Source organism: Phyllostomus hastatus, unplaced genomic scaffold, assembly GCF_019186645.2.
Source record: "Phyllostomus hastatus isolate PE091 unplaced genomic scaffold, TTU_PhHast_1.1 phas_contig_80, whole genome shotgun sequence".
In the NCBI taxonomy this organism is placed as follows: domain Eukaryota; kingdom Metazoa; phylum Chordata; class Mammalia; order Chiroptera; family Phyllostomidae; genus Phyllostomus; species Phyllostomus hastatus.
The window spans coordinates 51,334,897-51,359,890 of record NW_025333960.1 but is presented as its reverse complement, the minus strand read 5'-3'; the positions used below and the strand labels follow the sequence as shown (position 1 = coordinate 51,359,890).

The following is a 24,994-nucleotide window of genomic DNA, read 5'->3' as shown; positions in this document are numbered from 1 at the left end:
GTTGGAACACCATCCTGTACACCAGAATGTTGTGGGGATTTTTTCCCAGTCAGGGCACACATGTAGGTTGTGGATTCAGTCCCTGATCTGGTGCTAGGGGAAGTGGCCAATCATGTTTCTCACATTGATGTTTCTCTCTCTCTTCCCTCCTTTCTCTCTAAAATCAATGAACATATTCTTGGGTGAAGATTTTTTTTTAATAATAAAAAAATAAAGTGCCAAAAGTAAAGGGCAACATGTTTACTTGAGATCGTAGAATTGCAATGATTGGACACAGATTTAGGCAGGAACCAAAACTGTGTCCTGACCAGAGTGTGAAGGCAAGGAGTTTTTATGAAAAAAAGAAGGAAAACAATTACCTGAATAGAGGAAGGGAATTGCTCTTTGTGTTAACAAGCTGAGTTTATTCCTTAGCTGTGCGTGCTAACTGATTCTGTCTCCAGAAGGAATGTTCTGTATCAGCAGCCCTTGTGTTCAGGATATCTGCCTCTGTGTTAGTTTTATAAACACTTGTTTGTGAGACAAGGTTGTTCAACCCAGTCCAAAGGTTACCGTACTCAGTTTAAACATTGCCACGGCCCCAGGGACACAACATGAGGATTTGCTCTGGAATGACTGGGCTGCCTCCAACTGCAAATGGCTTCACTATGTCAACTGTTCACGTGTGCCTCTAGGAGTCTCCAGCCAGCACCCAAGGTAAATTAAACTGGATTTTGTGGAGCTGGGGCCTATGTGATTGCATTTTGTGGAGCTCCCCACGTGATGCTATTTTACAACCGAGGCTGACCCCAGGCACTTTGCAATCCTACCTCCTGCAGCTGCTGTTTGTAACCAACTTAGCACCCAGGGTCTTATCAAAACAACCTTACTGGGTAATAGTGTGGCTGCCTCCTAGGGAAGAAAAGGTATTTACTGAATTAAAAATGGAAAACAAACCTTACAAACAGTTCTTTCTCTAACTGTTGTTCTATGATGTTTCCCTGGTGGATCAATTTTTATTATGTCTCCTATTCATTTCAAATTAGGGAAAACTAGGCTTCACGTGTTGAATCGATAAGGTGATATGTATAGGATGGAGCATGATAAACAAATTACCAGACACTATCTCTGATTTCCCAAGGTGAGCTCTAGGCTCTCCTAGTGACGTGGCTTCTAAAATGTGTTGTATCTAGTTAAAAGGTAAGTTCACAACATTCCCAATGCTAGAAATCCTGTTCCTGAGCAGCCAGAATTTTTTCTGAAGGTCTGTGGGGTAATACAGGTTTAGAAGACAAAGGAAAATAAAGGCCTGTTGTTTGTTACAGGGACATTGGCCTAAGAGTTCACGGTAAACACAAGTGAGACACAAGACAGCTCCCCTTTATCCGTCCTGTTGGGTCAAGTCTGCAGTATCATAACACTCTGAGCCTGTTGCTTTGTCTACACAATGTCTCTGGTTTCCCACTCCAGGAGGCCACCACCCTGGCCTGAGAAGAAGCAACGAAGGTGGTGAAAGCAAGAGACCTCGTGGGCTTAATCCAGGCTCCCCATGTATAATCTTTGGTCTTCCTTTCTCTGCTTTGCTAATTTCTTAGTGTTCAAAACACAGATGTATTAACGTATTCTATATTTGGTACCTTTCAGGAAATGGGAGTGCTCCACTTGCTCAGGTTTACGCATGTAGACAGATCACAAGGGATCAGAAAGTTTCAATTATTGAACAAAAATGAAGGGACTTTTGATAGCAAAATGTCAAAGGGGAGCCTGACTAGGAACCCAAGTGTAGCTGGGCGGCCAGCTGGCCCTTTTCCAGACTGAATCTCATCCGATTTTGAGGGAATGATTCTACCTGCAGGCAAACCTCAGGGTGAGAGGAAGTGGCTTCACAGCCTGAATGATACCAAGCAGCATGCGCCCAGTCATGCAGACCCAAAACTGGCTTTGGACTGCTGCCCTCTCTCGGTCCTGTGCGCCCTACGAAGTAAGCTTCACTTGGGAAAGGCGATGAGGGCCCCTAAGTGAGACTCAGTGGCTGAATCAGAAAGCTGCAAGATAAACACTTGTAAGTATTTTAGCAACATTATGGAAGCGAAGGAATCTGATAAATATTCCTACTGGAAAAAAATTTAATAAAAGTATCAAGTAAAATATTTCAAGGATATGATGGCAAGAAAGAAATCCTCAGAGATCAAAACAAAGGAAAAGCAGAAATCTTACCAGTTAAGGAAGGGTTATTGAAGTTAACCAAGCACATTTTGAGACACAGCCAAATAGACTATCTAAAAATAAATACATAATTGTTGAAATGTATTGTTACCTGAATTATTTGACAACTAAACAAAAGATTAGTAAACAGAAAGTAAAAAGAAAGTTTTCTCCCTAAAAAGCCATGGAAGATATGGATAAGAAATGAAAAGAGATATAGGACTTTATATTGTATTTAAATTACTGATGATGAGGCGAGAGAGAATAGAAGCAATATTTTAAGGGTAACCAATGAGAACATTCAATAGTTAATTTAAAAATAGTATTGATAATCACATTAACAAACCTCAACAAATCACCAGTAGGCCATGTTAAAAGGAGAAATAGTAATCATGAACAGCTAGAGCTATAAGATAGATTAGACATATTAATACATTATATTTATAGCCCTGGGTGGCATAGCTCAGTGGATTGAGCGCAGGCTGCAAACCAAAGTGTCGCAGGTTCGATTCCCAGTCAGGGTACGTGCCTGGGTTGCAGGCCATAACCCCCAGCAACCGCACATTGATGTTTCTCTCTCTTTCTCTCTCCCTCCCTTCCCTCTCTAAAAATAAATAAATAAAATCTTAAAAAATATATTTATACTGACAGCAGACTTTCCCACAAGAAAAGGGGAGCCAGAGAAAAGGAAGGATAATTCCTCAATGTGCTCATTAAAAAATACGGCAGCCTGGCGCGGCAGAGCTCCCCATGCTCTCCTTTGCTGTCTATTTACACGGAGTATTTTTTCCTTCTTTTCACTTTGAGTCTAGGTGAGGGCTTCATGCTGAACCGAATCTCTTAGGCAGCACACAGTTGGGTCTTGTTTTTCATTCATTCAGCCACTCTGTGGTTTTGATTTAGACAATTTAATCCATTTACATTTAAAGTAATCATGGACCGTTAAGGACTTATGATTGTCATCTTACTGTTTTCTGGTTGTTTTATAGTTTCTTGTTTTCCTTTCCTTTTGTCTCTTGCCATCTTCCTTTGTGAACTGACAGTTTTCCATGGCAGCATGCTTTGATTCCCTTCTCTCTGCCTTGTGTGTACTTGACATTTGCTGAGAGAGTAGGACCTAAACATTCTCACCATACACAGGAACAATGGGAACTGTGTGAGGTTTAGATGTGTTCACCAACCTGACTGTGGTATTCATTTCCCGAAGTATTGATATGTCAAAAATCACTTTGTACACTTCAAATACGCACAAATGTGTTTGTCAGTCACACCTCAATAAAACTGAAAAAAAAATAAAAAATACACAAATATACAGTCAGGCATTTGCACAAAGTAAAGTTATCTTTTGTGGCAAAAAGGCAGAGTAAAAATATCTTTAAACACTGAGCTAGGAGTTGGCAGTAGCAGGTGACAACTAGGCAGGCAGGCTCCCTGGGGGACAGGAACGCAGGGTCCTGGCGGCTCCGAGGACCTAGAGCGAGCCCTCACCTCCCGGTGCTGGGAGAGAGGCATGGGAGATGAGCGGAGGTGGGGACACGGCTGATGGGCGCGGCTGCGAGTCCCCGGGTGGAGAATGAGACAGACATTGAGGAGGAGGGTCACTGTGTCCCCGTGCGGGCAGCAGGGGAAGCAAACAAACAGAACTGCTCTCACTCTCCGAGCAGCCAGATCGACACTGACTGTGAGACTTGAGAAATGCGGGAGACAGGAGCGGCTTTGCCTCCACTAAGAGGTCTGTATGAATCCACTCCGTTTGCGCCAGCCTTACCCAGGTAAGGCGCTTAGCCACTCATCCCCCCAAATTCCCCCAGAAACCCAGCTGTGGGAGCTTCGTAGGTGGCTCCCTCAGAAATGGGTTTTTAAACCAGATTTTGACTGAAATAATCATGCTAAATGACCAGTTAACCACTGCAGTGCACTGAACACATCAAAATCCCATCTAAAAACCACAGTTTGTACACAGGAAAGCAATCCAACTTCTAAAAAAATCAATAAAGTGTATCCACTGCACTTAAAATTATGTGATTTTTGAATTGCATAACGGTTATAACTTTATAGCATAAATTCTCTCAGAAGGTTGAAGGTGTCGACTTTGGTGACACGGTCAAAGGGACAGTTTAAGGTATCAGATTGAAAGTCAATAGGGCCTTCCCTGATCAATTTAGCAATTATCAAAGTTAGAATTTGATTCAAACTCCATAAGGGGCTTTCCACTCGTAATCGACGTATAGCACAATACATTGTGCTTTGTAGGCGATCAGTAAATATAGACAAAGCAGTTCGATCTCACAGTTGTAAGACTGTATAAACAGTGAGAAGTCAGAAGCTGTTATTTGATAAAATTTCTAGAAATTCTAATTGAAAAAGGTATCCATTAAAGGTGGGGCACCTAGAATGGTGTCTGGCTATTTTTAATGAGCTTTGAATTGCTGTTTGTGTATAAGTCGCCTTCCCCAAAGAAAGAAGTTGGTCGACAAAGTGAACTGGACCACATTGTAGGTGGGTTATATGTATGTTTATTTCAGAATTATCATTGCTAAAGTATGGACTGCTATTGACAATTCCAGCACTGTGATTATAACTTAGGAATTATTACGTTAGCACAGGTTCTTCTTTTGTTATCATTGGAGAGCCCACTAGAAGTACATGATAATTGAATAATGATTTATTACACTACTCAAAATCCCTGTGAACAAATATTACATTAAATACTCCAAAATCCTTGTGATATCTCAAAAATATTTGTCATGTAAATACACCCAAACAATAAAATACTGGTGCCGAAACTTCTAAATACTGGATTCCACAACATATAAACTTCTCTTAAACTAATTGGGAATCACCAAATGAAAAAGCACAAATTAATACATTTTTTAATTATTCTAGGAATTATTTCTAAAAAACAGGATTCATTCTATGGTAATCCAACTTTAAAATCATTCACTTTAAAGGAGAGAGTAGCAAGACACTGTGTGTGTGTGTGTGTGTGTGTGTGTGTGTGTGTGTGTGTGTTTTCCCCAGCCAAACCTGTTGATCCTGTTATGGAAGCATTCTGACTGTGTCTATGCAAAATACAGTGAGGGAAATGATCTACTTAAGGATGACAATTTTCTGTGCTTTTGCCTTACTCTGAGCCCATAGCTTTCAAAGAAGCAGCAGTTTTGATGAGAAATTCTAAAGAAAAACATTCACGACATCAGCTGAACCAGGTTCCTGATGTACAGTATACATACTTACTGATGCTCTGTTGCAAAATGGGAGAAAACCGCCAATGGGAGTTCCAGTAGTTAATTCTCTAAAGATAAAGTTATGTCGTCAACCACAGAAGGTCAGGGGAGGGGAGGAGGAAAGTACGCTTGTTGAATCTGTGACTGACAAGTGGGAAGAATGCTCTGTTGTTTATACTGTCACAGGTATCTAATCAGCATTAGCAGCATCAAGTGCATTTCTAAATAAAACACCACTGGCATTATAGCTATAAACTAAGCTAACTCTATTCGAGATTAAAGTCTCTCGTCAATTCCAAGCCTTTTATCTTTTCTTTTGTTTCTTTATTCCACTGAACACAACTAAAGCCTCAGCACACATTTTCAGTCATGTTGCTGTTGACCTTGCATATTTTTCCTGTGATTTCCACTCAATAATAGAATGTTTGCTTCTGTCACTTTCCCAAATTGTGCAAATGCTGAGCTGGATTCACCTCATTAGGTCATCAAACTGCTACATAAAATAAATAGTAGTACTTCGGTTTCAACTGCAACCTAAATTTACAATTTTATTCCAGACCGGCTTGCTCTAGTTATATCTTGATTGCTTTGTGGTATGTTGCGTTCTTGCTCCATTAGGCAAATGCCAATGCTACAATTCATCTAGGAGAGATGTGGAGGTGGCTATTGGCCCCTTTCTGGGAAGGTGCTTCCCAGAATTATGCTATTCAAATGGACCTGGTTAATTGCCATGGACAGGTTCCCTGCTGATCTCTTTGATAGTTTTTATTCTGAGAAAGACTTATAACAAAGGTTTTGTTCCTGGATAGTATGGGAGGGCTTCCTTTTACCACCAAATATGACCAATTATCAAGGGGGAACATAAAAAACAGATATCATCATTTTTTTCTGAATAGATTCTAGATGGAGGGAAATAAAAAAGCATGAAATTCAGCACTACGGAAAACATAGTTAAAGTGCGATAACTGTACCTTTTAGAATCTCTCATTTCATTCAGTTTGCTGTCCTGAAGACTATCTATCTTAACAATGTGATGCATCCACTGATCTTTCCGATGTATTGTTTCCTACATATGGCTAACATTCTGTCTTCTAAAATGAGTAAGACACAAGTCGATGATAATAATCTAGTCTAAGTGCATGAGTTTTGCATGCTTATTACTTCAACTGTGTCTTGTAAGATATCATGTCATTTTTTCTTTGTTTTACTATCCTCAAATATGTCTTTCCAAAGTTCTGTTTTTGGTAAGTAGATAATCATTATCCAAGCTTGTAATTGGTTTAATAATCTTATATTTCCTTGGAATTTCTCCTTCTATTTAAACCAAAAATATACCTCACTCTCTCATGTATCCTTTGTTTGTTGCTAAAATTAAATCGCAATAATTCAATTAGATAAAGTAACAGTTGACACAATTCCTTCATCTGAAAACAAGTAGTTATTTAATATTTACTTTTAGCATACAGAATATTATGTTTCTGAGAGTGGATGTAGGCAAACACAGAAATATACCAATACAATCCTTAAAAATATGTATAATAGGAAAAGCAAAAACCAAGTAGCTGCAAAGGTAAAATTTGGAAAGTCCTGTATGACAGGAAAGTGAAGTGCAATTGGAGTTGAAAACAGAGTCCTCACTTATTATTATTTTTTAATCCTCACTTGAGATCTGTCCAGAACAAAGTCCAGCCATTGTTAATATAACAAGAATGCATTGCCTGACATTGATGTAACCTGGCAGCCAAGGAGAGTGGACTGGAATGCACATGTGTGAACAAAGATCACTTTACTGTACTGGTCAGTGGAGGCAGTAGACACTGCTTAGTGAGCATGTGAACTGTGTGGCTGTCACATTCAAAATGACTGAGCAAGTAGAACAATGAATCTGCATCACATTTCCCGTTAGCTTTAACATTCCTCCATGGAAACTATTTGGATGATTCAGAAGGTCATAGCTACGGGCAACTGGTGATTGGCAGCTTCATCATGACAACATGACTGCTCATCACATCTTGTGCAGAATTATTTGGCAAAACAACAAAATATGTAGGGGGTGACCCAGTCTCCTTACAGCCCATATTTGGGGTCCTGTGACTTCTGACTTTTCCCAAAACTGAAATCACAAATTAAAATCACCTTTGAAAGGGAAGAGATTTCAGACTATTGATGGGATTTAGGAGAATATGATAGGCATTTGATGGCGATTGGGAGAACTGTGTGAGGTCCCAAGGTGCCCACTTTGAAAGGGACTGAGGCATCATTGTCCTATGTACAATGTTTCTTGTACCTTGTATCTATGTCTCTATTTTTCATATTACATGCCTGGATACCTTCTGGACAGACTCATTCTCTCTTTGTACACACACACACACACACATATATATCTTCATTCTAGAAAGAAAAGGGAAGTGGGACAGAGAGACACACATTGATTAGTTGCCTCCTGTACACACCCTGACTAGGGATGGAACCCGCAACACTGGCATGTGCCCTAACTTTGGATTCAACCCACAGCCTTTCCGTGTATGAGACGATGCTCCGAGTGACAGAACCGCACCGGCCAGGGCAGCTTATCACTTTAGATGAGCTTTCCCTGCTGTTGGTACGAGGTACTAGAGCGTGCCTGAGATGGAGGGAGGTCATTCCAAGTGAAAACCATGGTGTGAGCAAATAAATGGGTGCAATTAGGAGTGGAAACAGCATGAGAGATTTCAGCTCAGACACAGAAGGCAAAACATAGCCATAGCTCCTTTGAAACGATTTGAGGTGGGATTTTAAAATGTGTTTCTCCTATATCTAAAAAATATTCATTTCATTTTTCAACGAGTCCCTGATGTGGTGGTTTTTGTAGCGGACTAGAAATCTGGTCTCTACAGGCAGGCAGTGTTCAACAGGTTAAAGCCGAAGACATCGCAGATGTAAATTCACTCTTACAAACATCAAGTGGTTTGAACGCTGCCTGCAGTCTTGTCCGACAGCACCTGCCCCCTTTTCTCCTTCCTGCGCTTGTGGCATCGCTTCTGCTATGAAATGGAGGAGGGTGCCGCTCCCTTTCCTAGGTCACGCAAGGGCTTCTGATGTGAAGTTGAACAAGAGCTTCTGGAACTCGCCTGCGTCTTTTAATTCATCCGTTCTCTCAGTCAGTCACTGACTCACTCATTCTCCCATTTAACGATGTACTCATCCAGGAAATTGTGTGCGCCCAACCACCTGCCAGGGGCCTCACCAGGCAAGGAGCTCACGCACAGGCCCATGCAGAGGGCCCTTGCATTCACACAAAGCACGTTCTCACGCAGATCAAAGCTTCACTAACAAGACGCTACGGTGCTGGGAGTGGTATGTACGTGAATGATGTGATTGATCTCCCCTCTTCTTCAGCCTTTTATCCTTGCCCGCACCACTGCTGGGTGATGGATATGCAAGGAATCATATTATGCTCTGTCTTGATTCATTCAATGGCTCTTCTATCAATTTTTTCATCCTGACTACTTCTACCTTAAAGTTCCCAAAATTTAAAGGTTAAAAATAAAAGGGCCATGTATACATATATGTATATGTGTGTGTGTGTGTGTGTATATATATATATATATATATGTATATATATATATATTTACAGGCATATTACTGATCATATTTTTACTCAGAATTACTTAGGATCTGGGGATTGTTATAAACACCTGGAAGTCATATATTATTTTTCATCCATTGAGGGATCATAAATAATATTTTATACTATACCCATTGCTAGCATTTAATTAATAGTAAAATAACTAATATTTATTGTCTACGTGTTATTAATCGGGCATACTTTTCTTTCAGATGATCACCATATGTACGCTATTAGAGATTCTCCTCATTTAAATTGAAAAAACGGAAGTTTTGAAGGTAATTCATAGACAAAAGCATGTTTCATAGTTCACTAAAACTACTTCTAATTGGTTGTCATGGTTATTCTCTTCATTTAAAAAAAACTTGTTAGAGTCACGCATCAGAGATACAAGCAGAGATTCTAGCATGCCAGGGCATGGCTACCCTCTGATTTCTGCATTATCTAAGGAGAAGAGAAGAGACTCTATTCCACGAACTCAGCTCTTAAAAGGGAAAGATTGACAGTCTATCCAGATATATCAAATCCCTGCACCTTTCTAAAGGTTTGAGTTTCTGCAATAAGTTAGACACCGAGAAACAAGACTTCTTTTAGGCTGAAAGTTTACAATGCAATGCATTACATCAGTAATGCCACATAGTAACTAGATGGCCACAAATTCTTCCCTGCTCCTTAAACCCAGAGGGGAAATAGAGTGATTTTCAATAATGCTGCAGAATAATGGACTCAATTCTCCCCTGCATCTCAGGGAATATGGGTTTCTTAAACACAAAGAAATGGATCTCTGACATTTCCATTCCCCTCGTCTGTCCCACAATTGAATTGTTCCAAAATTAGATTTAGAAAACAGGCTGTGTTTCGCACCAAGCAGAACTACCCATTCTGCTGTATTTTGTGTCTCTTTTTAAAATGTACAACTGATATTTCAAATCTACATGGGGAGGTTTTTTTTTTTAAAAATTATGTTGGAATAAATTTCAGGAAAAATATTTAATTTTAAAAGTGAAACCATTCGATAATTTTTTAACAAATAGGAGGGAAATGGTTGAAAAAATTAAAATATATGACCTAAATTTTAATTTATGACATAGGTAACAATGATAAAAAATATAATACTAACACTGTTAATGGCAAAGTTTCATGATTTCACATTTTATAGCCAATATATTAATTACTTTCTGGCATGTATCATTTGATTCATAACCCATCTAATACAGGTTATTACTATTGTTATAGGTGAGGAAGCCATGCCTGTAGAAATAGAATTAGAAACTGGCTCTCTTGCACCCACATCAGTGTCTAAAGTCAGAGAAGTTCAAGATCACACGATGATGGGTTGATGCATTGTGTGTGTGCACAGGTGTGTGCAACTGGGCTCCACCGAATGACTTCACCCAAATTTATACGTATATTACCATACACACCCACCCATGTAAGAAGAGATGCTCAGACCAGGTCAACAAACATTCTGTGACATGTAACAATACGTACAGTGGCTATTTCCTTAGAAATGAGCATTGAGAATTTACTAAGTCATGAATGAAGTAGCCATCACAGTGAAAATTTCACTTACCTGTTGAACTAAGGTCAGTAGGAGTAGTGATCAGATTGTACATAGTTCATACTTTACAACAATGAAATCATAGTCTTGTTTTTCAGAACCATGCATGTTTGTGAAAGCACTTCTCCATTCTGAAGTCACCGTGGAGAAATACTATGGGGACCAGCAGTAAGTCACTCACAGCAGTATGAATAATAGCTTCTTTCCAAATGCCTCCTCAGCAGGAATGAATAAATCCCCATGTAAATACCAAAATAAAAGTCAGACAACTCTGATTAACTTACCTGAGTGAAATAATGCGTGCTTTCGTTCACACAAGGTGACCAAACTGTGCAACACAATAAAGGCAAAAGTGTTTTCTAGCATTAAGATGTTTTCTGAGTCTAATATTTATTTGACATATGTATCACCCATAATATTGGGTAATTGTTTTTTCAAAAATAATTTGTTTGAACTGAACAAACCTGCCTTAATAACCTGTGTCCCATGGAAAACCCTTCAACTCTTAGTATGAGAACTTTTACTTATTTGGATTACTGTATATTTTTATGCAGACTTTTTGTATAGCATTGTTTCCGTTGAATGGATACAATTTTTATTATTGAGTTTTAAGAGTGTTCAGTTGGAGAAGAAAGTTTTCCTCACATGAATTGTTTCATATTTTCATGAAAACTATGAATAGGGACAATATCTCCTTTGAGTGGATGGCATTCTTTAGCATTGAATGTTACAGGAATGTTCAGAAGGAAATCACTCACACACACTGATATTAGAGGGACTCACCGACCTTATAGTTGTTGATTGAGGCAGTACTACATTTAAATATCTTTTTACATTGATGAGAAGTTAAGATTTAGATCAGTGAAAGAAAATTAGACTAAGGTGCTTTTACAAAGTTTCTAAGTTATTGTTCTATTTTAAAGCATATTTTATTATCTTTTTTGATTATGCTACTTCTGAAATATCACATGAAATTCTATTTTGTGTATGTGTTCAACTAAATTTTGTTTTCAAAGTCAGCCAAGGATGAATCGAAAATGACTGAGATAGGAGAAAAGAACTAAATGAAACATATAACTGGAAAATCAGTAGGAAAATAAAATAGTGAATGACTGTCAAATAAATTCAAAGCTTTTTTAAAAAAGATTTTATTTATTTATTTTTAGAGAGGGAAGGGAGGGGGGAGAGAGAGGGGGAGAGAGAGAGAGAGAGAGAGAGAGAGAGAGAGAGAGAGAGAGAGAGAGAGACATAAATGTGCGGTTGCTGGGGGCCATGGCCTGCAACCCAGGCATGTGCCCTGACTGGGAATCGAACCTGTGATGCTTTCTTTCGTTTGCAGCCTGTGCTCAATCCACTGAGCTATGCCAGCCAGGGCAAATTCAAAGCTTTTAAAGTTTTTTTTTGCATAAAAGTCATTTTTAAGGTTATCTTTAGGTTAAACTAATGTTGTTTGTTACTCAAGCTTAAATTAAAGGGAGAAAATGACCAGATTTACATTTTTATTAATATTGTATTTTTAAGTAATCCTTTGGCATTTTAATGAATGAAAATACTTCTCTATCTTATTACAGGTTTTAAATTTTCTATCTGGGGTCACTGCATAGGTTTTCCACAAAGAGATTGTTGAAATCTTCAATCAAACAATTCAGAGAAGAAATTTTCTGAAATGCCTGGTAGCACCTCCTTCAAGAGTTTATCTCCTTTCAGAAGTAATAGGTAAATTTAAAATATTATCTGGGGAGCAATTTAGTTTCCTAACTTTTTCATGTATTGCTATGCTTCCTAACTCACAATATTATTACAGATTTAGTAATATTTATAAAGACTAAAGAAAGAATTATCAAGAAGGTAGGTAAGATGTATTTTTAAGTACATATGCAAGGATAGGTTTGCATCTGGACTTTTCTCTTAATCTTCATTTTTACCATTAGTATTCATTGAGCATTATTATCCCCCTATAGTTACATTCTTTCAATAATGCTAGAACACATAGAAATTCTGGTCAGTCAATATGACTTAGTTTGAATAAATATAGCCTTATAAAAATCTGAAAAGCCCGAGATAAATTATTCAATTGAAAGAGTATTCCTTAGAAATGGAATCACCTAGAAATGACCTTTCTTCTCATTAATTTTATTTTGTCCTATTGAAAAGTGACTTTTTAAAACAAAATAAGCCCTGGCTGTATCAAGAAATGAGCTATTATATACTCCAGTCGGGACTGAGGGACTAAGCTTGTCTCAGGCATCGAACTGAATGTGCAGGTTCCGGGAGAGGTCATTGTTATACAGTAGTACTAACAACTACAATAAGGCCTTCTTTATTCATTATTGTATCTCCGGCAATGGCAGTACAGTTTGCAAGGAGAGTAGCCATTCATTAGCCCATTGTGAGAACTTACTGAAATACGTTTCTGTAACCATGAAAACAATCACACTGGAGTTTGAAGGAGATTCTGTCCAGGATATAGGAAGCTTAATAACCCTCATCTCAGGACTTGGCAAAAACAACCAAAAATTTAGGTACCAAACTAGGAAACTGGGCTCATCACAAACAATAGAGGAAGTCGGAAAGCTCTGTTTGCATGAAACATCCTTCAGGCTGATGGACTGCCTGTGGCCTTGTAACGAATGCATGTCCCCTTGGTGCTCAGCCCAGCACATTCAACTTCAAGAAGCAAGTTTAAGAAGTGAAAACAAAATAAACAAAACCAAATTTATGATAGCACAAAAAAAGAAATGAGACTATTAGGTATGAATAACCTCACCAAATCAGTACAGGCTCAGTACGCAGAAAATGACAAGCCTGAGAAAATCATCAACATGATCTACATTCGTGGAGAGAGGTTCTGTATTCATAGATGGATCGGACGGCTGACTGTTGTTGAGAAGTCAGTTCTTCCCGATTCAATCCTCCTCATCCCAATTACACTGGATGTGGAGACAGACACCTAGCCATTTGGCAGCTCTGCCCCCTGGGAAGGCAGACAGGAGGCAGACTCATTCCCAGGGCCAGCAGTGAGGCCGCTGTTTTCTGCTATCTGTCGCGGGTGGGCACGCGGGGGAGGGCTCTCTAAGTGACCCGACAGACCCCCGGGGGTGCCTCTCACTAATCCCACGTCTGACAGGAAGTACCAGTGGGGGGTCGGAACCACCCACGGAGGTCTAAGAACTTCGACCTTTCAGGAAAGTTCCCTTTCCTCAAAACCCATCTAAAATGTTTCATTGTATTTTAGACAAAATCTTTAGCTGGTCTCTAACTCTGTTCATGTTCTGAGCCAAGCCTACCACATGCCACTTTCTTTCTGCTTATTTTACGTCAAATACATTGACCTTGCACTCCTCAGAGTGGTCACGTCTATGGCTGTTCTCTGCTAAGTCTGGCCCAACCTGCTGTCCTATTTACACCCCGACTGTAAAAAATATGACCTTACGTTATGTATTCTCTGTGCAAAATTTCATAACTTTTGAAGCTGCATGTTTAATTCTTCGTAAGAGTAGTCTGTATTTCTTTTCTTATTAGCAGTAACTAATAATCATTAGTTCAGTTAAGAGATTGTGATGATAGAGATTATAGCCCTGGCTGGTCTGGCTCAGTGGATTCAACACCAGCCTTCGAACCAAAAGGTGGCCAGTTTGATTCCCCGGTGGGGCACATGGCTGGGTGGCAGGCCAGGTCCTGGGTTAGGGGCACATGAGAGGCAACCGATTGATGTTTCTCTCATACAATGATGTTTCTCTCCCTGTCTGTCACCCTCCCTTCCCCTCTCTCTAAAAATCAATTAGTAAAGTTTAAAAATTATAATTATAAAATTTTTGATAGTTATGGTAAATAATTATTTGCCATAAACAGCTCATTGAGTGACTGGCATTCAGACTTTCATTCATACCCACTCACGCTTTTATTCCTTCATTACATTAGGCATTATTTAATTACTTCCTGTTTTGATTCATTATGATGTCAATGTACACCTGACCTTGATCTGTGATTCTCTGAATTCCCTTCCTCAAATAATCTTGGAATTCGCCATGTGTTCACCTCTTCCCCCCACGGCAATTCCTAGATCGTGTCATTAACAAAGCATGAATCTCTCCATAAACTGATCTTCAAAGATTCACGTTTTGATGCCCAACTCTTATTTCGACCTAGTCCCTGCAGGATTTCCATCCCCCAAACCCATAACCCCTTTACATCTATAATGCTTTTACTCTACTTCTTAGCATATATTTCTTACATCCCTGTTTAACCAGTTTATATTCCACGGCCAGTTGTTATATTCCCTGCTCTGCAAACTCAACCTTGCACTTGCTGGATTGGTAACTGACACGGACTGTTGCCCTAGCCCTCACAGAAGCTGAAGCTGAGCACACCTAGTGAAAAATACACAGCCCGATGACTGCTCTCCCTGGAAAACCGTGACATGAACCCGTTCCCTGAAGCCCTAATTGTTTTATTTTCCAACCTCTTTAATGTCCTCCCATTTCTCGGGTGAGTGTTTCATGCTCACCTCTACGCACAACTGTGTTGTCATGCACTCTTCTGTCCTCATTCTTTGCCAATGTTCTTATTTATGATTGTTCTCAGAAAGAACTGAGATTTCCATTTCTTCCAGATAACCAGCATCTTAACCCAGAATTTCTGCAACCCCTCCCCTGAAGACAGGCACACTTTCCTTCCTGACTTCTAAGACCAGCGCTTCAGTTTATGCAGGAATCAAGTTCCTGACAAACACCTGAGGATACTGCTCTGGCACTTTTACCTTCCAAACCAATATTGTATTTTTTAATATAATAATCATTTCTAGCACCACAAAACAGGCTGCTCCTGACACATTTTTCTATTCCTCTTGTAAGAATTGTTTAATTGACTTATTTGATGGCTCAAATTCCTCTTCTCCCATTTTTTCTTACATTCTTTTCTTACTCACTCTAATGGCCAAATTGTATGCATCGACTTGAGTATTCTGTAGTCTCTCATTATTCAATCTAACATTAACATAAGAAATTCTGCAGGGGTATTTTGTAGATGTGATTAATGTTGACCTCAGGTAAAGATTATCCTAGATAGTCAGACTTATCCAAGTGGCAAATGATTACTAACATAATTTTATGTGTTTTTAAATAATCTGTATATATTTATTGAAATATCTCTGTTCATTTCCCTATTTTCTAATTGAAATGTTATTTTTTCTCCTGAGTTTTATGACTTATTTATATATTTTAATTACTAGTACTTTTTCAGCTGTGTGGTTCACAAATATTTTCCCCCGTTCTGAATGGCTGCTGAGTTTTGTCCAATGCTTCTTTTCCTTCACTGATTAATCAGATCATGTGAATTTTCCTTTGTGGATTACATTGATTAGTTTTAAAATATTGATCCAGCAATCATGTCTGGAAAACGCTTATCTGGTCATGGTGTGTAATTCTTTTTTATATTCAATTTTCTTTCCTGATAGTTGGTTAAAGCTCTTCACGTCTGTGTTTACGAAGGATGTGGCCTTCCTTCTTTCCACCACTCAGCATTTTGTATGTTGGTTTTGTAACGGCCAAAGTTGCATGTTGCACTTAGTGAGGTGAATGAGGAAAAGTACATATCCACCTTCTCAGAAGCTGGAGTAGTGTCAAAGTGTTCTGGATTTTAAGATTAAATGCAGAAATGTATCTTTAATGTGTGTAAGTAAACATCAGAGCAATAAAAAATAGTCCATTTATCTTTAATTCATCATCTCATCTACTAATCAACCAGTAGATTCTAAGGGATGTTTTATTCTTTGCATATTTAAAAATGATGCTTATAAAGGTTACTGTATATCAGGTCAACTGGAATTAAGGAGACAAGATTTGGATCTTGAGAAAATGGACCTCAACCCCTCTTTTTATAACTACCTTTTTGTATACTTTTCTTATTTAAGTGACTAATTATTTAATTATGGAATTTATATTGTACTTAGAAAGTTGAGCAAAAAAGATCATTGTTATTTTTCTCAATGTACATAAGGAAAAATATGTATATAATATGGGCATTCTATGTAAATCTCTTTGGAGACAAAAATTTTAGTAAAAATATTAGTGTCATACACTTGTTTTATGGCTACATTAACTAATATAATTAAGTCTTTTCCTTTAAAATATATATGCATAGTGCATTTAAATATAAATAAGGTGATATAAACCAGCATAAAACAAGCTGTAAATTAATGTACATAGGTTATGATAAAGCTGCATCTTATATTAATATTTACAAAACACATTTATATTCTAACTAAAACATATTGTGACCTCCGAATATGTTATGTATTAGAATTTTATCTTTGAAATATAGCACTTTTCAATTACTTCTATAAATAATTACATTTACTAAATATGTCAGTGACCTGTTCTATAAGTAAGTTTTTCTAAATTCATTTGGGTGATGAGGATTATTATCTGTTTATTTATTAAAATTAATTTTTACTATGAACAGTTAAATAATATAAATCACTAGAATACAGTCCTTTTAAATTACATTTTAAAGGAGAGTTATAGTTTCTCTTCTTCCTATTTCTGATTATTCTAAACAATCAGTAACTTTGGTAATTCATAACAATAATGAATAGTATTCTCTCATATATTCTAGAGGCCACATTTGATCTTTAATTTTTCTTTTACTTTATCACTCCACATTGTTTTTTACTTTCAATGTACATACTAATACTTTTATGAAGCAGATTTTTTACATCACAGGATATATAAAGAATAATATATATGCCAATTCTAAACTAAAACTTGTTCATCCTAATTTATGAGGCACATATGATTTTAAATATGACATAAAGTTGAGCAATTTTTAGAAAAATAAAGCAGGGAAATCTCATCTAAATAATAATCTTATTAATTTTGTGAAGATAACTAAGCCTGTCCAATAACAGCTAATGTATTTACATTCATTCACTTATTTACTAAGCATCGATTAGTGTCAGAAATAATGTTGGCCACTAGGGATACCCTTATGAGCAACAAATATTTCCAACTCTAAGCCTATAGAAGATTTTTAGTCAAAGGTAAAAATGTCTCACAAAATAACATTTAACATAATTTTAAAAATTCAAGTATGCATATGTATTAAATATAGTTTCAGCTTTTGCTTTGTTTGTCTGACCAGGGATTTTTTTTTAATGTCATCATATCTCTCTTCTCATCTCAGGTGACTGTCTCAGAACTTCAAATCATTTTATAGACACGTTTTCTCCATGTGGCAGGAAAAACGACAGCCAGAACCCCACTAAGTAAACAGCTTCCTTTCTTAACCACTGTGATCCCTCCCCACAATCCCTCCCCCGGGAAGAGGGATTATTTCCCTGCTGATGTCCTTGGTTCCGATTTTGGTCTGTTTCTTGTTTTTAACCAATGGTGTGGAAAGCTGCGTGCTGTGCTGGCTAGGCCCCTGCCGTGCACCCCTGCCTCCCAGGGCCAGCAGGCGTTTGGGGCTCATCAGCTGTCAGAGGAATGAGGCCAGCGCAGCTGATAAAATCTCTTCCTAATGATACACGGAGGAACCCGTCTTCCACTCTGTATAAAAAAGATAGTAGGGAGATAATGGTAAGTCTCTATTTTGGGTGGATACACAGTAGAAAAAACAGGGTACTGGGCAAAAGAAAGTCGCAAACAGAAACAAAGAAGCATGATGGTATTCACAGTGAAATACGTCAAATATTATGATAGAAGTATAATCTTATGACTATATAAAGTCATAACTAATACAGTAGTTGAAGTTAATCTGGAAGGATAAATATAATTTTGTCATAAAAATCAGGAAGGTGAGGAAGGAAGAGATTTAGTTCCTAAGGGAAACATATATATGTATCTAGAAGAATGAATGAGTGTTGTATACACAGAGACTATGAAGTAGCTTCATGAGGTCGTGGTAGAATGGAGGAAGAAAATGTAATGGTGGCAGCTTCATTGAGGCCTGAGAGGTCTTTAATATATCAGACTTTAAGAATTCGAGATTTTCTTATAAGTAACACATGATTTTGGCTGCTTCCTAGGCACTCACATTTTAGTTGAAGGTGAGCATATGCTACTGTATAATTCTGCTATGTTCTTAGAGCTGCATTGGAGGTATGTAAAACATATTTATGACTTTCCTATAGTTGAAGATTCAGAGCTCCAAAATATTTCAAATGTAGGCAACAATCACAGAGAAAAATTATGCTAAGTATCTATTTTGTACCTTCATTATTTCATTGGAAACACCTTTTCAAAATGAACAATATTCAATCAACTGCTCTTCTGACAGAAAATAACTTAAGATTCTGTACATGAAAGTGAAGTTTCTTCTTCCACTTATTCTCCTATGAATTTCTTTCTTATTTTGTTTGACTTCTGGTATCTGAGTTTCATTTCACACTGTGAAGTTGAGGCCATACGATGAAGACATGACCCTATGATCAGAGATGGGATTTATAAAGATGTGTGAGAAAGAAATTAAATTATAAGCTTGGCTGAACTCATATTGTTAAAAGCCTTTGGCCAAAGGGATTTCAGATATGAGTTTATTTTCCTGTTTGTTTGATTCATTGTGGTCTTGGTAAAATTATAAAAGTCTTTAACATAGGTATTTTTCTACAGCCAAGAAAAGTAGGGCTATTTCATTAAAAAACAGAAGTGTAAGATAAAGATTTCAGTGTTGCTTTCTGTGGCATTTAAATATGATTCTAAGTTTTTTTATGCTAGAATACTTCTTGAAATAAAAAGGAAGGCTTAAAAGGATAAAAGTGATAAATCAGTTATATATTGTTTGAAATTAAAAAAAATAATTGGCATGCTATTGACTTCAAGTTAGATCAGTCCTTTTTGACCCCACACCCTACTCTGTCAGCTGCCTATACTGAGTAAAATGTTCTATCTTGAAACTCAGCCTCCTTATGTGTAAAATTTAGAAAATAGAAATTCTTTGACAGGTATTGTGAAAACTAAATAAGTCACACACTGGATCAACATTATTTTTCAAATTGCTTTTTAAATTGAACCAAAAATAACTATAATTTATAAAATACTCATGTTTTATTATACTATAGTTTTTAAATCAATATTTACAATTAATATTATTAAAAAGTAAACCTAGAAATATTTAACTAGTTAATAGATAAATTTGTATTAGGAGGAGAGGAAAAAATAAAACCATTTCTTGCTTTGAAGCAACTTCAAATTCAAAACAGAACTGACACAAAAAAGAAATATAGGGCACTGGGGAAAAACACTAAAATATGATGACATGAAAATTACTAAATAATTAAAAAATAAATTTTATGTCTGATGTTATAGGATTTTAGAAGAATGTTTTGCTTGTTAGAGGATAAGGAATGCTATTATATAGGAGGCAAATCTATGAAAAAGACTTTTGAGTATTCAGTGTTTATCTGTGGTTCATTTATAAATATTTGAAAATTTCAATGTTCAATAGCTGATATTGTTTTCATATGCATTTCAGCTATCAACATTAAAAATGATACTTTGCTTAATATTTGATAATTAAAACAAAATATATGACATTTTAGTCATACATACATCAGGCATTTTTCTAAGTGATTTGCATGAATTATTGTATTTAATCTTCACAAGTACCCTTTGATATGGGTTGTATTATTATTCCTAGTTCCCAAGAAGGTAAGTGAGAGCCAGAAAGTTTAAGTTAAATATATAAGATTATAGAACTAGGAAAGAGTAAAGTCACTTGTAAGTACTATCAAGTGGAAGGATGTATCATAACCCTGAATTATCTATATATTTAATTACATGGATGAGAATACATATGTTCTACTTATGCTCTTATTTCTTCCAAGGAGGTAACAACACTGGCTTACCAGTAAATTAAGGAAGAATTATTGAAGAAAGTTGGTGTTAGTTCTTTATTTTTTTATAATCAAAAAACTCTTTTAGCAAATTCCTTTGGAAGAAAGACTCCATCTTTATTTGTCAATATTTGCCAATAGTCCAGTGGCTAACATAATGCCTGGCATCTAGGGCTGTACAATATGTGAGTGTTAAATACTGTGTATGAATGAGGGGTTTCCTTCACGGAGATACAGTGACAAGTAAATAATGGACAAGTACTTTAAAATTCACTGATTATATAATTGAGATTTTATATATATATGTATGTTTTTGTGTATGTGTGTGTACACACACATGCACACACAAGTATTACACTACTGCTTTGAATAAAGAGCAAAATAAAAACTGTATTTTGAGTTGTTTATAGGTAATATTAAACATAATCCTAAATATTCCAATTAGAAAAATATTCGGTCTATTTTATCATGGCTTCCATCAGACTTGGAGCTAGAGATCCTGCTACTCACCTCTCTGTCTATGTTTAGGCACATTTTTATTGTAAGGGTAAGAAGTATTTATACCATAAGAAGATATAGGTTAGGAAAGAAAAATAAAGGGAAGTCAGTGAAAAAAAGGCCTATTTTGATTACACGGAATGTTTCCTCATTTTATCATTCATTTGAAAGTATTTACACAATTTAAATAAAGCATGAATAACAGGTTAAATTGTGTGTAGATTTTTTAAATTTACACACTGATCTCTCTCTCTCTATGTGTATGTGTATGTGTGTGTGTGTGTATAAAGCATATTCACCCTAATGTATTATCGACATCTTGATAGAGTCTAAAAGGTATTATTATGAGTTTGTCTCCAGCTCCATGGTTTTCAAATATATTTTGAAAGGAAGTTAAGGAAATCATTCTTCCCATATGTCATTGCTTTAAAGGTTTATGATGAAATAGCAGCATTTCTTCACTGAGGGCTTTCAGATAACTTAAAAGGCAAAAAATAAATTCTCACTGGGACTAAAATCAATGCTACTGCCTATCGGAATGGTGACTCATTCTGGTAATTACTTGTAAAAGATCCCATTGCACAGCTCCAACACTTTTCAGCTTTCTGTCTCCTAAGCTTTCCTTTGGATTCAGTCACATCAGTGAAGAGACAAATCTGAAATCACGCTATTACAGAACAGCTTGAGGCACACTATCAACGCACTTGAAAACAAAGGATTTTCAGCTTGTAGTGTGCTCTACCGCGGTATCAATCAAACCCCTTCTAAGGGGCCCTGGCCACAGTGGCTAGGTTGGAGCGTGTCCTGTAACCCAAAACGTCTTCTAAGGGAGAGTCCCTTTCCATAGAGCTATTTAAGAAATGATACAACTCTTGCATTCTCCACTTGTGTTGCATAGGGGTGTAAGTCTCTCTGAGTTTGATTAATCATAGTGTTGTAAAATATTAGATGTTAGGTGATGTGAAGGAACTTGAGACTGTGGTCCATCAGCCTTACATCTGTACACTCACATCTTACATTCCACGCTCTGTTCGGTAGTAACCCCCCAGTGACATGACAAAAGGAAGCATGTCTGTTACAGTTGTCAGTGTTCCTGCTGCACATCGATTAGCAATGTGGGCATTTAATAAATATTTGAGCAATGAAAGAATGTGTTTTGGTTACTGAAATCTCCCATGCTCTCTTTCGCCTAGTCCCTCATGAAACAGGACTCAGAGACAAAATGTTAAGCATTTGTACCTGCGTGGGCAGGGACCAGTGGACAAGAACGTTGCCTAATCAGAAGCACGTGGTCAAAAATGGAAACCGGTGAGCACCAGCTGACTCGCACATGACTTCCTTTACCGTTTCGGCCCATTATCTGTACCCTATTGTGCTTGCCTATGCATTTATGTTTTGTGTCTAAGGCGAGCCCTGTCTTAGCATTTATTTCAATTAGAGTCCTTGTCTGATTAGGTGAGATGTTATTTGCCCACATATCACTCTTAACTGGTTATCAAAACACAATGAACATGCAATAAACTGTGCATATTTAGATTTTACAATTGGATTAGTTTTGACATGTGTATACACACACACATACACACACACACACACACAGAATTTATCACCACAAATAAAAGCCAGAACACCTCTGTCACCTCACAGAGTTTCCTGGAATTGAGTTACCATGCTTTCCCACCCATTCCAAACCCCCAACAAAGCAAGCACTGAACTGCTTTTTGTCACTATAGATTACACTGAAGTTGCTAATTTTTTTATGCTATTGGATCAAACATCATGCTCCTTTTTTGGTCTGGATTCTTTCACTCTGTGTACTTGTTTTAAAAATCATCCATGTATCTGTGTACATTATCTTGATTGCTGAATAATATTGCATTGCATGGATATATCATAGTATAAAACCATTTACCTGTAAATGAACATTTATATTTGATTCCAGTTTGTTTTATGGCAAATATAAGTGCTATGAACATTCCTGTATAGTTTTCATTTTTCTTGGCTAAATACCTGGGGATGAAATGGTAAGTGCACATTTCAATTTAAAGAAGCTGACGAAGTGTTTTCTGAAGTGGTTGCACCATTTGACGTCTCCGCCAGCAGTGTAGGAGAGCTCCGGGTGCAATGAGGAAGCACCAGGTCACCATCTCTGCTGTTGCAGAGTTGTTCGGACTCTCGATGTTCACTGCATATTCAAGTTAATCTTGGAATTAGCTGGTCAGCTTTGCCCACAATCCATGCTGGAAATGTAAGAAATTTAGTTGAATCTATAAATCAGGAAATGACTAAATACAGCTCCCTTCCCAAACTACCTTATAGCCTGTTTTTGTACATAGTTGCATGAGACTCCACCGTGGCATCTGTTTACATTACGTCTACAGCTAGTTTCCTCCTGCAGGGGCGGAGTTGAATACTGATAGAGACCCTCTGGCAAATACCGCATACTTGCTATCCGGACTCATACAGAGAAGGTTACTGGCCTCAGCTGAATACCAATTTGGAATAAGTTGGCATCTTAACAATAAGTAGTCTTCCAACCCATGAACAAGGTCTATCTCTCCATTTATTTATGCTTTCCACTTGTCAGCGCTATTTTATATTTTTCTCTGTTCCACGTATTCCTGAAGATTGCATTCACAGTGTTTGCATCCATGTTCTGTTGGTTAGGAATCTGCAGTTTTCTTTTCCTGTAATATATTTTTATAACTTTGGCCAAAGTAATGCTGGCCTCATAGAAGCTTCCCTAAATGTCAGTTGGGAAGAGTTGGTTCACTGTGCTCAGTACTTCTGTCCTGGTGCTCGTTTTGTTTTTGTTTTGTTTTGTTTTGTTTTGTTTTTTTGTCTAATAGATTGATCCACCAGTACCAGGAATTTCACTTTTTCTGAGATAGATGTGTTCAAGTTTCTGAGTATAATTGTTGGGGACTTCTCTGTGATTTATTGAGGGAGAACTATTAAAATCCTCATCTATATCATTACTGTGTGACAAAGGATCAATATTAAGTCACTATACCAGTAATTCAGGGACATGGTTAAAATTCATTTGTTGTGTTGCTTTATTTCTCCGAAGAAATAAAGCATTTCTTTTCCGAAGCATTAAAGCATTTAATTTTTTCTCCGAAGAAATAAAGTCATTTGAAAGATTACATACATGCTATTGTCTGACTGTAAAAAATTATTTCTGGTGATCATCATATAAAACTGCCTATATCTGCCAACCTCTTCCAAGAGAAAAAATAATCATCTGTATCAATATTACCCTCAAGCTATTAACTATAGGATATTTTACTTTTTGCATTTTTATTAAGGGATAGTTAAATGAACACTTTACAATAGATACAGTTCATCTAAATTCAAGAGAAAAAAATAAAAGCTCTATTAGGTGACTCAGTCATAAAGAAATGTAATACAGAGAGCATGAAGCTTCTAAAAATTGTTGCGTATTGAAAATCATGTTCTAGTCCCTGTACCTTAGAATTATTCCAGAACGACAAGAAGCTCTCTCTCAGATCTCACGCCAGCGTGGCCTCTGAACACTGGCGAGCTTGCGAAGGTGCACCCGAAGCTACAATCCTGAGCTCCGGGAGTCATATGAAGGGACTATAGCCACTGTAAGCTCAGTGTCCCCAAATGCAGGGTATGAACTTGACCCAGAATGAAGATTAGACACTGATGAAGATCCATAAGCGAACAATGACAACTGCCACCAGCCCCAGAATCCTCTTCCCCTCCGCCTCAGTCCTGCCTTCTAAATCTCTGTAAGTGCATCTAATCGGTAGCTTCATGGCTACCAATTCCTCTTCAAAACCTTGTCCATAAAAGAGTTAGTAATATTCAGGCTTTTTAAGCTTCTGTGAAATTTGGAGCTGGAGTAAAAAAAAAAGTGGCAGTATGTTTTACATCAGGGGCCCCAGCCTCCGGGCATGGACCGGTACCAGTCCTGGCCTGCGAGGAGCCAGGCCCTACAGCAGGAGGTGAGCTTGAATGGGATGCACTGGGATTATCCTGAAACCAACCCCCTCCCCCACTGTCTGTGGAAACATTGTCTTCCACGAAACCAGTCCATGGTGCCAAAAAGGTTGGGG

The 24,994-nt window shown here is 37.4% G+C and overlaps 1 long non-coding RNA gene across 4 annotated transcripts; it reads left to right on the top strand.

Annotated features, from left to right (window-relative positions):
* The first annotated feature begins 568 nt into the window (after positions 1-568).
* On the top strand, positions 569-24,002 carry LOC123826194. 4 transcript variants are annotated; one of them, XR_006787016.1, is made up of 9 exons: positions 580-696; positions 8,600-8,747; positions 9,231-9,296; positions 10,678-10,747; positions 12,151-12,295; positions 14,922-15,067; positions 17,762-18,156; positions 22,103-22,217; positions 23,308-24,002. It is a non-coding gene; the product is annotated as an uncharacterized LOC123826194 (long non-coding RNA). The 4 variants fall into 4 exon arrangements; XR_006787014.1 differs by lacking the exon at positions 14,922-15,067; XR_006787015.1 differs by lacking the exons at positions 8,600-8,747; positions 14,922-15,067 and having other exon boundaries at positions 569-696.
* The last annotated feature ends 992 nt before the right edge of the window (positions 24,003-24,994 follow it).